Here is a 19,452-nt window from a genome sequence, read left to right on the forward strand (position 1 = left end):
AAATGTATGCAAGATTCTAGTACGTCAGCAAATGAACGCAGAATGTATTTAAATAATACCAACTTGAGACCAATGAAGCTAAATTTTTAATTAAAGCGTCCAAAAAATTTATAAGAGAGGTTTTTAAAAACGCATGTTTTATTAACGTACCCCCCCCCCAAAAAAAAAGAGAATTTTTTATCTTATCTATTTTCTATTTCGTTCTCTATTTCAATTCATTATTATAATTATAATGGAATTTTGAAATCTGTTTTTACAACATTAATTTATTAGATTAAGTGGTAATTAAATTCTGAAAATTAAAAAAATATATATATAACGCCATCGAAATTACACAAGTGAATAAAATTCCAAATGTTTTGCACATCAGAAAGTAAATGGAAAGGCAATTGCAAAATTCCATCTTTACAAACAGGAAATAAATGAAATTAAATTAAAACGTGTACAAAATAAACTACTTCTTTTACCAGAAATTCTTGTTGCGTGCAGGTGTATAAAATCAAAAGACGATGACCAGCAAAATTCGTCGCAGTTGTTAGAAAACTTGTCAATAAATCCTAAATCAATGTTGACTCACTTAAAACCTACGGGGCTCACAAATCTACCAGAAAAATCACTGTAGTTTTCAATAGCTGACGAATATACAAGCAAAAAAAAAAAAAAAGTTAACAAACAAGTTCGTGTTAAAGTTCGTATCGAACTCATCAATATTCATACTTTTTTCAGATTTTATGACGAAATGTCTCGCCTTCTCCGATTTTATAGCTGTCATAAAATTGTGTTCCTTGCATCGTGTTCTGTGTCTTGGATATACAGCTGAAGATAAAGAATCGTCTACGTAAAACTGATGAACATTCAGCATCATCTGTTCGATCCATTTATTGCATATCACTCACAAAACACAAACATCTTGAAGCTGCCATTTCCAATTGCATAAATTTCCATTAAAAAATTTAAAAGAGATTCGAACGTGTAGTCAGAAAATCGTTAGATGCCAATATTTTAAGGGAACTGGGTTAGTTTTATCTTTAAAAAAAAAAATGTTTTTGAAATGAAAATAATTTAATTCTAATTATTAGAAATAAGCTCATATATTATGCTAATTTTGCAATGATTTTATTCCGAATGATTTGGAATGATTTTATTCCTTGCATACCGAATTGTATTTATGAACTTGAAAATACCGAATCACGTATTCGATTGCCATTATAAAACAAATATGTAAAGAAACAGATTCTTTTCTACCGTTTTATGATTAAAATAAATAATTTGTTTTATATGCCCTAAATTTTCTATCAAATATTTCATTGAACCTGCATAAAAAATCTCTTTTATTTCAATGAAATTTCGGCAATTTTTATAGTCGAGGACTTCAAAATTTCCTTTCAACTTAATTCATCTAAATTTTCTTCTTAAAACTTAACTTAGCTGCCGGTTTTCTTTTTTGAAATTTTTGACTGAATAAATTATACAGATATATGCACAAAAAATTTTATAAACAGCTGTATAATATTCAAATTAGGTTTTATTTTAAAGATATTTGATATTTTTAAAAAAAGGTTATCATCATAAAATGATCAATAAAACCATTTACTATAACCTCTAATTACATTTTTATATACAGTATTTCATTGTAATATAAAAACCAAACCAAAAATATGATGCTTTTATTATGGCAATTTTGTTCCTTTCAACTTACAGACGAATTTCAAATTTGTTCGCTTGTTGTAAAGAAACGAAGCACAGAATATTTATTTCTACTACACACAGTATTGACTGATACATATATGTACAGGGTATTGCCAAATTCGACTTACAAATTCAGTGGGATGATAGTCGGCATCAAGAGGATAAAGAATCACCATATAACATAGGGTCCCAAACGCCATTTAGTAGGTGAAAATCACAGGAATATAGGGAGTCGGAAAAATGTTGGAAACTGTAAAAAATTAATATAAAAATAAAAAGTGGTGTTTCAACTATGAATTTTTTAAAGTAAAAGTACATTCTAAAAAGTTTTTTTTAATGTTGGTATAATGCGGATTTGATGATTTAGGGGGTCGTAAATAACTGAAAACGAAAAAGTAGTTTAGAACACATATTTACAAAAAATATTAAAACTTGAAGAAAAATAAAAGCTTGAAAATGTGATGAATTATATATTCTATAATTTGACATAAGTGTGCGTAGGAAGAACTGAGGAGTTTTAAAGATTTTCAAGGAAAAACTAAATGAAAACCAGAAAACATCACTGTAATAACATCAGTACCGATATTTGCAGAAGGTGTTGTCAAATTCGAAAGATAAATTCAAAGCAAGGATACTATGCATTAAGTAGATGAAAAATTACCAGGAAACGTAGGGTCGCAGGTAACGTTTATTCAGTGGAAATCGCAAAAACAAACGTCAAAAAGACAACGAGTCTGACAAAAAGAATGGCCCTATGAATGCAAGTATTAGGAACAAAGTAATCGAGAAGAAGCCTTCTCGTACGGAAAATTTTTCATACGTTCGAGAAAAATAAAAGCAGCAAGCAAGTATGCATGAATGAGCATTGAAGAATGGATGGTCGCTAAACTTCGCAAACAACGTCAGATTTCACGAATGTATTTAAACGTGTTGGTGCTCCATCAAGCATTAACCAAATGTTCGGGCGTAAAATTGTCGGTGTTCCTGCAGTAAATTCGAAAGAACGCGCTGGAAGGAACACAAGGTACTTTGTGCCGCTGAGGCGTTCGGGCAGAAGATACGGTCCAAACAGACGACTCTGTCCAGATGTTAATATCAGTCTTGTGTTGTATGTTCGATGATATAGTGATGTGCGGATTTTCGAATGACTAGATATTCGCACTGTCCGTGTTGAAGACATCTTCTCTCGTAAAGCAGGCTTCATCTGAGAATAAAATTCTAGCAGAAAAGTGTTCATCTTCTGTGTGGCATCAAGCATCCAGCGTACGAACATCACCCAATTTGCGATTATCATTAAAAATCTTTACCTGTGACCCTATGTTTTCTAGCAATTTTTCATCTACTTAATGCTTATTATCCTAGCTCTGAATTTATCTTTCGAATTTGACAACGCTCTCTGCGAACATCGGTACTGATGTTGCATCAATGTTTTCTGGTTCCCATTTCAGTTTTTCTTGAATATCTTTGAAACTCAATCATTTCTCACACTATACGCTTATATCAAATTATAGAATATAAAATTCTTTATATTTCCAAGCTTTTATTTTTCTTCAATATTTTTGCAAATATGGGTTTTAAACTATTTTTTGGTTTTCATTAATTTACGACCCCTTTGATCATCAAATCCGCATATTACGAGCATGAAAAAAAACTTTTAAGAATGTGCTTTCACTGACAAAAAAAAAAAAAAAAAATAATAGTTGAAGCTACATTCGCAATTTTTTTTACATTTTCCAACAATTTTCCGACTTTCTATATTTTTGCGATTTTCACCTACTAAACGTCGTTTGGGACTCTATGTTGTATGGTGATTCTTTATCCTCTTGATGCCTACTATCACCCCTCTGAATTTGTCGGTCGAATTCGGCAACACACAGTATATATGGAATAAAACTAAACCGTCAGGTGTATCACATATATCTTGGGCACCGAATGGTGAACGTAAAACCTCCAAATCCCAAATGGGAATTATTGTAGCTAATGGGTAAATAATATATTACCAATAATCAGGTGGATGACGACCAGACGGACAAAGGGGAAGGGTATAGATGCGCAGGGTGCAGCGCTCCGGACAACTTTGCTTTTAGAAAGCCACTGAAAACGATTAAGAATGAAAACTCACACTGTGCCACGGGTGTTTCTTATAATCGTAACGCTACTGTTAATAATGTGTATACAAAATGCATTAAATGTAGTCTATGATTTACATAGTCTATATATAACAGATTTACATAGTCTATATATATAGTATTAATTCAATGATTTAAATCAATAAAAAGTATTATTTTAAAGAAAATTTATCAAAATTAAAAGAGAAATTATATGAAAACCAAATTGGCATCACTGGAAGGCTTATTATTTTGAATTTTAAAATAATTTAAAAATAGGTTTTGTGCTTAGTATTGAACTTGGAGAAACGTTAAAATTTTGATTAAGTTTTGATTATAAATCTAATTAAATTTTTAAATACCCTTTTTAAACGATCACTGCTACACTAGAAATAATTTCTTGCTTAGTTTGGTAGCACTAGCAGTAATAATCTGCTTTCTTGAGAGTGTCGGATGATTTTTACATTATCTTCAGCACATGACCCGTGTCGTATGATGCAATTAACAGACAATGCATCAACCTGTAAATATTTCCATGATTAAAAACGTATTAGTGCAGTGTTTTGTAAAATGAAACCAGCGGGATGGTCTTCCAAAAACATTCTCGCATATTTTCTAAAAAAGGTGTTACTTCAGGGAACGCCTTGTTTATTATACATTATTATATATATATTTATCAATGCAACAAAATATTTACGACTTATTTTAATCATTTTTATTCGAAAAAAAGAAGCATATAATTAAAAAACATTTTTCTCAGGATGAAATTAGCCAAACTGCACGTAAAAGAAGCCTTGAAAGATCAACATTGCCATAAATTCGTTTCTTTTAATAGTTTCATCATAGTACATATTTCGAAAAAGTTGGTTTTAAATACTTTATGAATTCGACATGCAAACTTCAAATATGCACTTTTTAAACAAAAGGAATAAATCTGACTCAATGTGAAGGAATTTCTTTAAATTCATTGGAAATAAACACAAATTTTAATTACGTTACATATAATATTGATTATAGCCAATGGAATAATATTTAAAAATCTCCACATTTTAACTCTTCTTTGCATGATTTTTTTTCTTTTTTTGTGAAATAAATCAGGGTGATATAATTCACGCTCTAGATTAAAGGAAAAATGTTTTAAAATATCCTCGTATAAATATATAATATAAAATAATTAAAAAACAGTATGATGGAAATATCCCTCATCATGCAAATTTACATGTTAAGCTCAGTACAAAATCTTCAGTGTCCTTCTCTCTAAATTTCTCCATTTATCATCGCTTTTATTAGCAAAAAAAAAAAAAAAAAATCACATTAGTTGTTAAAAAAAAAAAAGAAAGAAAGAAAGAAATCGCACTTTTTTTCCAACCACAACAAACAGTGGAATGACAAGTTCATACCCTCTATAATGATTGTGACATTTTTTTTTTTTTTTTTTTGACAAATACTTTCTTTATGACTATTCGTTTTTCATGACTATTACGCAATAGTCCTGAAAAAAGTTACCAGCAACTATCAAATTATAGTGCTACACCTGTTTTGAGTACAACCTGTTGTTCATTAAATGTTATAATGGAAATTTCCATCATCATGCAAAGAAGAGTTCATTTTCTCTTTAGCACTTATTTGAATAAATTAACTTCTTTCTTCATCAACTTAACTATAAATACTTTACTGGTGTAAGAGAGAATTTTTTTTTTTTTAAATTCAGAAGGAAACGTGATTGGCAGTTAAGTTCAGTAAATTATCTGTAATCTTTGAAACATCTTCATTCAAGCGATTTTGAAGTTTTAGTCTATAAAATATAGTTGTTATATTACATTACATTATTTAAATAATGAAATGTTTCAAGATTTTTAATAACTGTGTCGATATTATACCGCTATCACGAAAAACAAACCATTCGTTAAAAAAAAAAAAAAAAAAAATTGGGAACTTTCTGTTCATTATTCTCAGTTAAAAATTTGAATTTTCTGTATTTCGAATGCATCAAGTATTTAGAACCAATATTCATATAACAGCGTCTTTAAACAGGAAAGAATAAACATTCTTGAAGAATAACATACAGTTTTCAGTCTTTCTGGATCATCTTTTTATTTTTATTATGGCTTTGACTGAAAAAAAAATCTAACTTTGTCTTTTAAGAATATTCTTTCTCTTGTGTCCAAATGTCAGAATTCCTTTTAAATGAGTTTATATCCTATCTGAGTTGGAAAGTTCATTCTGAAATATTGAACAAAATTTAAAAAACAGTCGGTGAGTGATAAAGATAGAAATAATTTTTAAAACGCACTTTTTTATTAGTGTTCTAAAGTAATGAAAATAATTTTTATTCCAAAAACAAAAATGAAAATCGAAGCAAAAAAAAATAAAATAAAATAAATAAATAGTAGAAATAAGAACAGAGTTTAATCTTTGATATAGGCAAACGTAATCATATTTGCAATATATTTAACTTTTTATGTGTTTTATAAATGATCTTTCATGAACTTCAGCTTAATTTTCTTATTGTTTTTCTGTGCCTCTCACTTTTACGACTCTGTTTCAACATTCTTATTTTTTAAAAAAAATAATTTGTACCTTAAGGTTCGTACTCTAAAAAAAACGGCATTTATTATTTTGTACTTTTTAGTCTTTAATGTATTACAAAACTCATTATAATAAATAGTATGCAACCTTAAAATAATTTTTTTTTCTAGAGTGGTAGATAATGCTATTTGTAAAAAAAACAAAAACAAAATTTAAGTGAAATCTATCGTTTAAATGATAATTAAATACTGAAAGTATTAAAATAGTATACAGTCATCTGGAGCACACTATTTTACAAAATGTCTGAGTTTTAATACACCAGGAAATGAGTGAAAGATATATTACAAAATCTCTTTTTAAAAAACATGAAACAAGTCGAGATAAATAAAAGACTGCAAAGAAAAGGAGTAAAATTTAATAATGATAACGATTTTTAAAATGATTTTTAAAAGTTATAAAATTTTTTAAAAGGCTGTCCTCAATCTGGGTCAAACAGCAAACTTCTTGTTGAATAGAATAGATTAAGAAACAAAGCTCTTTTTTTTTTTTTTTTTTTTTTAAATCTATGAAGAACTCGTGTTATAATGCATCGATTTGCAGCTTCTCTCTTTCTTTTCGCGTTAACTGTAAAGTCATGGCACAGGATATTCTTATTTCTTGATGAAACTTCTGGGTCGGAGGCAGCGTCTTGATTCCCTAAAGAGGAAAAATAAATTAATTTAAAACAGTATCATAAACGTCCTATTATAGTGCATTAGAATTATTTATTTTTCTACTTTGCTATCACAGCTTGGGAGCATCATTCGAACAAAATAAATATTTAATTAAATAACTGATCTTTGTTAATACAGTTTTGGAAGTACTAAGATTATGATTGTCATTGAAATGCATATATCAATATCATATATCGACAGAATATATCGATATATCGCGATTTTATTATTTGTTTATCTATTAAAAATGGCATCTCTTACATACTGACGAATCAGAACGACTCCAAATAAATAAAATATAATTTACATGAGGAAAATATTCGTGCCTTTTCCAATAAAAATAAATAGAAAATAATTGTGTTAAAATCCTTTCAATAAAATGCGTTAAAGTTAAAGCAATCTTTTATTTTACAACATATTATATTCTATTATTTTTTTCAATAATAGAGTTATTTTTAAAACTTTACCTTCTTTACTGTTGATTTAGAAAATGCCAGTTCCTTCCATTTTTCATAAAAAACATCAACTTAATATAACATTTAACAGGTAAAGTTAAGTAGATTTAATAAACTGGAATTCAAAATCTGAAGTCCAATGCCTTGAAAAAATTAATTCTGTTAATGGAAAATTTAATCTAATTATGCACTAGTTTCAACAATATACGGAGTAGATAATTAAAATTAAAGGAGCTTTCAATAATATATTCTTCCAAAAATGAAAAAGAGACGGAAAGCAGTAATTCTGCAATATGTAAAACGTGAATTAAAAATATATCGAATTTAAGTTTATCTATTTACCAAAAATGATGCAATATTTAAAAAATTTTTGAAAATATATTCCATTTTTCTTTCATTTATGAAACAACACACTCAAATAAAAAAAATCCGCCATTATGTATTTTCATTAATATAAAATCAATGAAAAAAACCAACAGTTAATTATAACGCTGTGTTTTTGAATATAAAAAGACAACATTTAGATGGAAAAATTATCTCTAAAATAATCTTTATCTTAAAAAATAGTAATTCCACAAAAAATTTTTAAGTCAATTAAATGCAGAATAGTTTAAGCAGTTGATCTTTTAAGCATTGAACTGCTTAAAAGATCAACATTACTGTATAAAATTCAATATATTGTATATACATTTATAAGCAATTCAAAATATAGCATGTAAATGAAAAAAAAGCACATAAATATTTATAAATAAAATATGATATTTATAAATATTTGATTTGATGATGATAACGCTGATATTTATAAATAAAAAAAATCGTGTTTTTTGCATTAAGCGAGGTCAGTTTATTATATCACATTTTTAATGTCATATATTACAAATATAAGTGATTATTATATCACAATCGAAATCCAAAAATTCAACAAAATCAATGTGATATTTAATATCCAGACTAGGAGGATCTTGATAATCCGAATTCTCATAAAGACGACTGATTATTATTCATGTAAATCAATATACAGAATACAAAGACTAAGAGATATGATGAAATATGAAAAAAATGACAATAAAAATGTTGCCACTTATATGTATAAATAAAAAGTCATGTTTTTCAGACTCAGCGAGGTCAGTTGTTGACAACCAATTGCATGCGAGGAAATAACTGCTTCTATTTGAAATTAATTCTTGTCTAACATTTCAAATATTACAGAAAAAGGACTTTATGGGCTGATAATTTTTACAGCTACTTGCTCTACTTTTATAAATTCTTTTATTTAACTAGAACTGCATCATGTTTGTTAAGATGGAATTTTGTCGATTTTTCACTTATTTCCGGACGTGCTAGAATTGTGAAATTGCTTCATTTACTTATATATTCCCGATGGGAATGTAATACTTTACAGAAATTAGAACTTAATTATCAGTTAATTTGTTTATTAAATTTGACTGAATACTTTGCGCATGACACCACTTGATAGAAAATTTAAGTAAAAAGGAATTTCAAGATTCTTTAACATTTATAATAACGAATCAAAAAGATAAAAGCTCAACTGAAAGATAACAACAACAACAAAATTTAAATAAAAAAAACCTACTTTTGTTAGTGCACTTAAATTAATGTGTTTTTAAATACTATTTATATTAAATTAATTTAAAAACAAGCATTGTTTAATTTGCCACCAAACATGAAGGAATGTGTCGGTTTTCAATTAAAATAAATCAAGAAGATATATCAACCAATCTGCACAACTTTTAATAGTATATCATAAATGCCAATAATTTTAAAAAATCTGGCCCTTAATCGCTTAAATCAAATTTTTTTTATTAAAACATTTGATAATAATTGATAAACTATATTATTATCAAAAGCTTTTTAAACAAAATTAAAATAATTGCCAAATCATCAAGGATAACTTTATTTCCTTAAGAGACATTATTGTCCAGTATCTTATTTAATGAAGAATTATTATTTATTTTAATATGCCTTCCACATTAATCATTTAACAACTTGAAAAGTCACTGATCTGGACGAACAAGCAGGATGCGAAAGGTAGCCCGTGTGTTTACAAAACAAGCTAATTTAGAGAAATGCTGATATCATTTTTACAAACACAGATACATTCAAAAGAATAGAATTAGTCTGTGCAAGATGAATTTGACATTTCGAAAACCAAAGTATTAAAGCTAATATGACAAAATCAATATTATGATAGGAGTCCGGATAAAGACAATTTGACGTGCCAATAATTGTCGAATTGTGAAACCCAAATCTGCGGATAATTAGTAATTTATCACATTTGAATTCATTCATATTGTTTCTATTTAAATCTATATTTTTAATGCTATTTCACAAAGCACAATATTTCATTTTAATGGTTTGTTTGGTCTATATTCCATTCTAAATCGTATTTCTAAAGAGTAAGTAATAAATTTACGTCTATTAGCTATAGAATTAGGTTTAAGTTTAAATGATAGTTACAAATCATTGCTTCATCCTCATTTTTGATGAAGCATTTACAAAAGAGTTTTGATTTAAAAATATAATTAAAATTAATTCAAATAACCAAATTTTCAACCAAACAAATTGAATTTGACTGAATTGTCCACAGTTATTATTTAAGACAAGAAAGAATACTAGCGATTTTTAAAAGTATAGTATTTAATTAGATATTTGATTATTTTACTTTTTTCTGCATAAACTTCGGAGTAAATCGCATGAAAAATTTTATGCATTTTAAAATGTAAAATTTTACCATTACAATAATATAAATTTCAAATTCATGCAGTTTTTTCTTAAATTTTTATTATTAATTTTTCAAATTTTAATAAATAGTTGAAGACGAATTTCAAATAAGGTACTGTTCAGATACAATGTTGCTAAACAGCGGCCAACTAACCTACGTTTATTATAAAGTTTCTGTTTAGTTCTTAAAAAATATATTTACCAAAGTTTTATTGGTGTTTAAAGACAATTTGCTCAAAATACGTAACAATGCGTTTTGTTGCTGAAAGAAAAAAAAGTACATATCTGCTATAAGAACACCTTAGCAGAATTCTATAAGAATGCTGAAACAAAAGTTCTAGAGCCGATGATTAACAACTGATAAAAGAAAAAAAGGAACAATTCTTGATTCAGTTTATTGATGCCGAAAGAGTTAGTTATTGGTGATTGAATCGCCTTGTTCAATTTTAAATAAAAAGGTTCCTTTTATGTTCATTAAAAAAAGACCTTCTCATTTTAATTTAAAAGGTTCAGACAATAAAAGAATTTTGTGTATTATATTTATTCAAAAGTAAATTCTTCATTAAAATTTACAGACATCAGATTATTTTAATTCTGCGCAATTGTAGATACATCTATTATTGATAGAATATGTGCAAAATTCTGTAAAAAATTGTATATTAGCTTTTTGTTTGGCGATAAGTTGGCGATAAAATTTATTAATTTTAAATTAATCTTTTATACCTTACTTTGTCCTAATGGCTTCCTCTCAAAATATTTTTAAGTTTCAAATTTCGATAGACATTTAACTTCTATTTTGGGAGACCTGTACCTTTCTGTACCACAGTTATTTGGTATCTATGTATATCATCTATTATTTTAAATTTCATTTCAAACGAAAAATGATTAAACTTTGACTAATTCAATAATTTGTTTAGAAATCGAAACTTATTTATAAAATATTAAAGGCATTATTCAGCAGTGAAATCTTATATGCACTACCAAATTTATTTCATAATTAATGCATTAATAATTAAGGTTAGAGAAATTTTAGAGGGTCCTCATTTGCTAATTCAATGACAAAAAGTTCATCTAATGGAATGATAATATGGTTTTATGCCCCATATTATTTATTTGTTTATTTGAAATAAGAACACTACAGAGGTTCACTCCATTTACAAAATGCATTAAGCAGAAACACACTGTATACTACATAACAGTATATAACTCACCATACAACAGAAATAAGCAACAAAAATTAAAAAAATAAAAATTAAGTAACGATAAAAATTTCCTGATTACTTATTTTTACGTTATGACTAACTACTTCAAGATTAAAAAATTAAAAATTTTTTTAAAAAAAGTCTACTTTAAAAGAAATCAATATGCAAAAAACCTTTCATATCTTGATATAAAATATAAAGAAAAACACTCAACAAAATATTTCTGACACCCATTAAAACGATTTAAATTTCATTGAATTATGAAATGATTTGAATTGTGAAATGTGCTGCTGTAAACAAACATTGTTTAATTTTATTGTGTAATGTATTTTTTTAAAAAAAAAACAATATATTCTGCAAAAACTGTACGATAACTAAATTATTATTATTAAAAGATTTTTTTTTTAATTTTAAGAGGATTTAAATGTTATTTTTTTCTGTTATCTTTTCGGAAGTGTTAAAATTTTATTTAATTTGTATTAAGAATCGTTTCTTAAAATTTCGAAAAAAGAAATGAAGATATCCCGAAGTATCGCCCTTCAAAGTATATTTGTACGAAAGTCGGTACTAAATTCGAATGCCCTGCTCTGTAAAATACCAAATGGCTCACGGCAGCTTTTTTTATTGGAAGATATATTAAATATTTTATTGAAAAATAATGTATTCATTAAACTTATTAATGCAACTATGATCCAAAAACAAACTGATTGTTCGATATGTTTATTAGTCGGATTCAAGAACCATGTATGCTTGCAATGCTGTTATGCTTATTTGTTATATGTTTTAAAAATATCCTGGGGAATTAAATACTAAAAAAAATATATCAAAGAAAATAGTTGTAACATGCTGAGCAAAATAAACGTGCGTAGGGATGAAAAGTAATTTAAATTTTAGGAAAAAAAATCTAAATATTCGTTACGACGATTGAAAGTGGTGTTAAACTGGTTCAAATTGCACAGATTGCTGGGAATTTGAATAAATCTTTTAGAATTGTATTTGGATATATTTATTATTTTGAGTGTTACTATTTTTACTTTAAATTCAAATAAAAATTAAACTTCTCGTAACAAAAAATATGCTATATTTTATATTATGCTATATATAGTTGATTTTATGTTATACATATATGTTATTATTGTTATTAGATGAAATATATGTTATATCAAAAATACTTTCTAATGTACTACTCTACTGGAGATATAAAGTCTTAATTAGGTCAATTCAGGAAGGGAATCTGGAACACAGAAACATTTTTTTTAAAGCAATTGTACCGATTTCACGTTTGCAGGACTTAGATGTATAATTATGTTTTTATCAAAAAATGAAATATCTCCCAATGAATTTATTGGAAGAATTCAGAATCTTCGCAAAATCAATTTCAACTTAATTAATTACTTTACAATTTCCAAAAGCAACCAAATTAAATAAATCAGTTTTTTTATATTATTTTCAATATGATGAAAAACAGTGAGTGGTTTTCTAGATGCAAATTGAAATTTAGAAAAATCTAAATTGAAAGGTCGAGTATTAATAATTCTCAAAAATTATTAACAGCTTCTTGACAAATTTATATATTTATCAATTTAACAGAAACTCAGAAACAAGATAGTCTTTAGACCACCACATTAAATGTTAAAATATTTTTCATAAACTTTAACATGAAAAGACGCATACTTTTGAAACATTAAATTAAGTTTATGATATAAGCATTTTTTTAATCAATTAACTTTTTTCATTGTAATTAGTCTTTGCAAACAAAAAGAACTAATACTTGCCATTTTTAAGCTCAGATTTTTTTTTACGCTTTTAATAAAAAAAATCACAAAAATAGTAAAATATAAAATAATTGTTCCGGACATTTTCTAAAGAAATGTTAATTCGCTACTCTCCTTAATTATTAGTTAAATTACTCCCAAGTTAGCTAATGCTATGCTGCGCCAAATATAAATTAGTCACAGAGATTGAATAATAAGCTTATTATGTCTCAATGTTGATTACTTATAGACGTAGACTTTTCTTTTGCTGTTCATCATGACCAATACCATTGTTATTTATCTTTGGACGAATTCGACTTTAAATAGATTTATCATAAAAATCCGTTCTGAAATTTTAAAATAAAATCTTTTTTTAAACCAATAATTAATCAGATTGCGAAACGCTACGGTATCAGTGATGCAGCCAAAAGCAATCGGCTGAACTACTTTTATATATTATTACATTACAATAGTTTTGACATTTTACAGATTTCTTCATCTTTGTCATTGCCTTATTCTTCTCAAGAGTTTGATAAAAAAAATTTCTATATACTAGTGATTTTTTTCGGAAAATCCGTAACCGTCTCTTCAAAGATGCGTTGTTCGTACGTTACTGACATCGGCAACAGAATTTTTAACAAGAGAAAATATTGATATGAAACATTCGCTAAAATTTGCTTAATAACTTTTTTTTCAATTACCATTCATTAAAATTTTGTATGTGGTTTGCTTTTCAGCAACTTAGACACAGCAGAAATTTATTTGACGGAAAGGAAGTGGCAAAAAATATTCATTAAATAATCTAAAAAATTTTAATATATTAATCAGAATGTTTAATGTTAACTGTTATGAACATTTAGATTTCCGAATGTTATATGATGTGTCCACACTCAAGTAAGAGGAATTTGTCCTAATTAAGCTCCTAGTTATCTATTATTCCATTCGAGAGACATTCATTTCGCATATATTATATACAAGATGTATTGTGTAATTTTATGATTGAAATGACGAAGTATTCAAAAAACATTTAATCTGGTTAAAAGAATAAGTATAAATAGAGAGATATAATATATTGGAAGAAATGAGAAATATAAAAGAATACACTGCTTCATTCAAAATAAATGATCTTCTAAATTATTGTTACGTTTAACCATGGTAAAAGATAAATATTTTTTTAATTAGAGAGAGAATAAGATATAAAATCAATCGCTACACACACAGCAAGAAAACCACTTTCTAACTTGCAAGCCAAATATCACAGTACATACACGAGTCAGATTCGCTACTACATATTTCGGTCTGAGACTCTGTAAAACGGAATATCAATTTTTGGGATAAAAACTTTATGACAGTTCAATAAAGCAAGAGAAGAATAGTGTTGGCAGAAACTGCGAAATGCATGTAGACGGAGTAGTGTGAGAATCAAAAATACGCAAAATTCAGAAGTTATGACGAAGTTTAGATTAAGTGAGTCAAAAATAATTAATTTTCAGATAGCGGAGGTTAAATTTACCTGAAGATTAACTTTGCTAATTACATTAACATCCCACTCAGAAGAAACACGAGACCTACTTTGGACAGCAAGTAAATAATTCTTTTGTCTTAATAAGTTTCAATTGTTTAAATTAATTCAAACAATTTAAATAACTGAATTCACTGGACACCATCAAAGATAGATGAAGAAGATATATTGAATCTTAATTCGAAGTATAGAAAAAACATCGTAATTAAAAAAAAAAAAATCGAACTCGAGATTTTGACGAATCTCCATATTTTAGTCCTATCTGAGCAAGAAAAATAGATTTTTGCTTTTATGTATGCCTTGTACGTCTCTCTGTCTGTGACAAAGATAGAAACGCTTTGAACTAGATCTTTGAAATATTGTATATGATCGTCACACCGAATTTGCATACTTCTATCAAATTTTGAGCGAAATGTACGCAAGAAAGTTTCTCAGTCTAGATTTTCGAATATGAGTTAACACTATAAAATGAAGTAAAATTATAAAAGTTAAAACTATTTAAACTATTGAAGTAAAACTATTTAAGTTATAACTATAAAAAGAAGATAGATAAATGGATAAAATTCTGTACATTCTGCGCATCTATAATATATACATTTATTAAATTTGTGTCAAATACAAAAGAATATTTATCCTCTGTCTGTCTGTACTTTCAGAAGCATGTAAACTTCGATCACTCAAAAACGGAATGACTTAAATACATCAAATTTGGTATGTTCTTTTGTGACTGCAACTGTAGTTCTGTGTGAAATTTTGATTTCAATTGTTTATGAGAAAACGCATATGAAACACAAATTCACCTATATTACGGAATATGCTAGAATGTTTTAAAGAATTCACTCTGGCTGGTTTAAAAATTTGAATACTTGAAAAAAGAATGTACATAAGTTTAATGGTTTGTATAAAACAAGAAGAAAAACTACATCTAACAAGGATTTAAACTGATCCAAAAAGATGGACTATATATTTGATTAAATCTGATATTTTTGTGATATTCATTAGAGAAACTGCGACCTGGCTGAGCCAGACGGATGGGTGACGATTCGTTGCTTCAGCACGATTCCCCCAGCACAAAGGAAATACACAAGCTGAATGCATCATATGCGCTGTGATATGTGCATTTCTGCCTTTATATGGCATTATGAAAAGCTACATTTAGAAAAATATTATTGTTTTGAGGTATCCAATTATTTTGCAACCATAAATGCGTTGCTCTTCCCTATCATTTTATTGCTTCATTTTATTTTGTAACGAATCTATATCTCTGTTTGATGTACCTTAATTATGAAAGTTTTTTTTTGTATTTCAGGTTTATAATCAGAAGCAAATTTCAAAAATTCAAGTTCACGTCGAACATTAAATTCGGAGTTAGTCGACAATTACACATTTAAAGTGCAAAAAAGTCCTTTCACATGATAACTTAAAACCCGGGGGCAAATTTCTTATTTAAGTTTGCTTCGAATATTGAATACTCGAAGGCCCAATAATTGCAGGCCATAATTTGGAATTCCCAAATATTATAATACATTAAAGAATTACTTGCTCTACTAAAAGAGGATTTTTTATTGGATGCACTGATAAAGCACTTACCTTGTGATTTCAAGCAAAAACGCAGAGAATTCAGAATTGCCGATTGAATGCAAGATTTGCAGAGTCTAAAGAAAAGAAATACAGTGGTAAAACATCTTGCACAAGCACTTCGGAATTCATTCTACGGGGCCTACATTGTTGGTGAAAGGGCGTTCTAATTTGCAAGAATTGCGCAGACCAATGAAAAACAAGACCCAGCTTTACAAATAACTTCTGAGTATACAAAAGTCATCAATATTCGCATAAAAATCAACAGTTACGTGACAAAAATTTCACTTTCGTCGATTTTTATTGATGGCATAAAAATGTTTTCTCATTTCATATGCAAAAGTTCGAATGCACAGCTGGACATTGCATTTCAATATGTCTGGAAAGGTCTATCGTCATGCGGCTGGAATTTCAATCTGGAGTCAACATTTTTCACCATACTCCCCATGCTTTGCATTTTGTCACGATTCAACCATAAAGAATATACAAAAATAGAACTGTTTGGAAATTTTATGCAATATTTGCATATTCTGACGAATGTGAAACAAATAAGCCCAGCACGATTTTGTATCTAATTAAACAGTGGAATTTTTTAAGCAATTATGAATTTAAATAGTTCATTTGCTTTTTTAGACGTTTTGAAGTGAAAACATATCTAAGTTTTTAATTATCATCAAAAATAAAGATATTTTTCGCAGATAATTTCTCCTGACCAGAGACCTACCTAAAATCATGAAATTAAAAAATAGATATTCTTTGCAATGCTGCTTCATCCAGTGCAAATACATAGAAGAACAACTTTTAACAGTAGAGCTTGTCTTTAAATTTAGAATCGAGAAAATAAACAAAACAACAGCAAAAAAAACAACAACAAAATATTTGCCAAATAAAGTAAACAGATTGATATTAGAATGAAGAAATTTATTCCATGATATATAGAATAAATTTTGTGAAATTAAATGCATAAAATTTTATAAAAAAAATAACCAGGGTTCCAATGGAAACAATACCTTCCGTTAGAAATAGGTTTTGCAATAACAATAACAATTTTTCGAAAGAACAACAAACATTCGGAAGCTTGAATTACGAATTTCGGATTCGAAGGTGATATCATTCGAAATTTTACTTACAAAATCAGTACATATGTACGAAGCGTATAATATTATATCCTACCATAATTGCAAACTCCTCGAAATCTGAACAAGATCAATTTTTAAATGCAGATTACCCGACATTGAGCAAAACTATAATGAAAAATTATAAGATATACAGAATATTTCGTATATGTATTCATTTCGAAAAATCAGTTTTCTAAGAACTGTGTCGAATGCTATGTCTATCTAAATTTCATAGATTTTAGAAAGCTATCATATTTTTCATCATATATAACTTTGGCAATATCGAATTTTCTAAGATAAAACAAGTTCTGAGAAAGTTTTTACTTTGATACAAAATGCTGTTAGAGAATTCCCCACATTTTACAATTCTTACAAAGATTTATACAAACTAAAGACACTTTCATACGCTTTGTTTTATTTTACAAAAAAAAAATAATGTTAGTAAGACCAAATGAATAATATCATTGAGATAGTCAAGAATTAGTTAAAGGAACTTTCGATTTTCAGCCCATGGGACAAAGCTTTTAATTTAGTCAAATTACGAGAGCTATAAGAGAATCAGCAATTTTCATTCTGTATGGAATACCAAATAAATGGAAAGATATTTGGTTCCCAAATATTTAAAGTGCATCCCGCTAATGAATAGCCTGCGTTTCCCTATTAGCACAAAATATTTAACATTATCCGTACGACTTCGATCGATATTCGGAATGCCATACACTAAAGTGAAGACATCGCAACGATATCATCAAAAGAAGAAGAAAGAAGATATGTGAAGGATACTGAAAAATTTTTCCTATAAAATATTATGCCCTCCATATAAAGAAATATAAAGAAAGGACTGTATATTCCATCTCTAATGTGGAATAGATTTGAAGGATTTGAGAGATTATAGAATAGATTTAAAAATAATCTTTAATTAGAGGAAAACAATTATTAGAAGAATGAATTGTGATATCTAATGAGATATTCAGGAAAACATTCTGTCTTATAACATAATAAAGAGCTAATTAAAATATGCTTCATAAAATCAACAAGAACGTGAAACGAGTTTCTCAAACACGCACAAAAAGAATGTCTCTTACGCATCTGACATCTGATTAAACATAGGGGGCGCTTTTGACTATCGATCTTGACACGATTCAGGCACAACAATCACGATTTTTCAGATATAAAAAGAGCACAAATTTCCCGTTCAAATCACTCATTCGAGAGCTATCATCTGAGATTAAAAGATGCAGTGGCCTACTCGATTTTCCTTATTTTTCCTTGTTCTTTTCCTTCAGGGCTTTTCAGCCCTGGGGCAACAATTCTGGTCTGACAGAGATTCGGCAATGGCTATGACAAACGGTTTTGTAGGATGTCTGAAGCAGAGCGGATATTTCTCTTCCGAACAGATGGACGATCTGGATCTCATCATAGACACTACTGCCATGCAATTGGACAAAATGGGTAATAGAGTGTCAGAACACAAACTTAAAGCATTGACGATGGGCATGGCTGGATCCATGGCTGAAACAGTAGTATCTTCGCCGTACGGAGTTTCCCCAGCCTTGATGAATAGCATCGACAGCTGTTTGACAGGATCAATGCTACAAGTGACAGGAAATATTGACCAAACATTCAGAACTGAACTACTACAAATTATTACCTTAATTGCCCAGGATGAAGGGAATTCGGCTTCTTCTTCTGCAAGCGCATCAGCAGGCGCATCAGCAACCAGTTACGCTGGATCTGCAGGAGTAGGAAACGTTGTAAGTGGTTACACATCAACAACAAGCACAAGTTCCGCAAGTAGTTCATCTCAAGCAAATGCAGCAGTTACAAGCACAGCAGCAAGAACCACAGGAGGTTATGGAGGAGCAGATGGAGCAGGAGCAGCGGCTGGTGCTGGAGCTGGAGCAGCAGGCGGATATGGTGGTGGATATGGAGGTGGAGCTGGAGCCGGTGCAGGAGCAGGAGCTGGTGCCGGAGCCGGTGGAGCAGGTGGATATGGACGAGGAGCTGGCGCAGGGGCAGGCGCTGACACAGCGGCTGGTGCT

The 19,452-nt window shown here is 28.6% G+C and overlaps 1 protein-coding gene across 8 annotated transcripts in view; it reads left to right on the forward strand.

The window, feature by feature from the left end:
• Nucleotides 1-19,452, forward strand: part of LOC129957626 (fibroin heavy chain-like) — a 77,580-nt gene that overhangs the window by 51,139 nt on the left and 6,989 nt on the right. The gene's annotated exons all lie outside the window — the stretch shown is intronic.

This window comes from Argiope bruennichi, chromosome 11, assembly GCF_947563725.1.
Source record: "Argiope bruennichi chromosome 11, qqArgBrue1.1, whole genome shotgun sequence".
Lineage (NCBI taxonomy): Eukaryota > Metazoa > Arthropoda > Arachnida > Araneae > Araneidae > Argiope > Argiope bruennichi.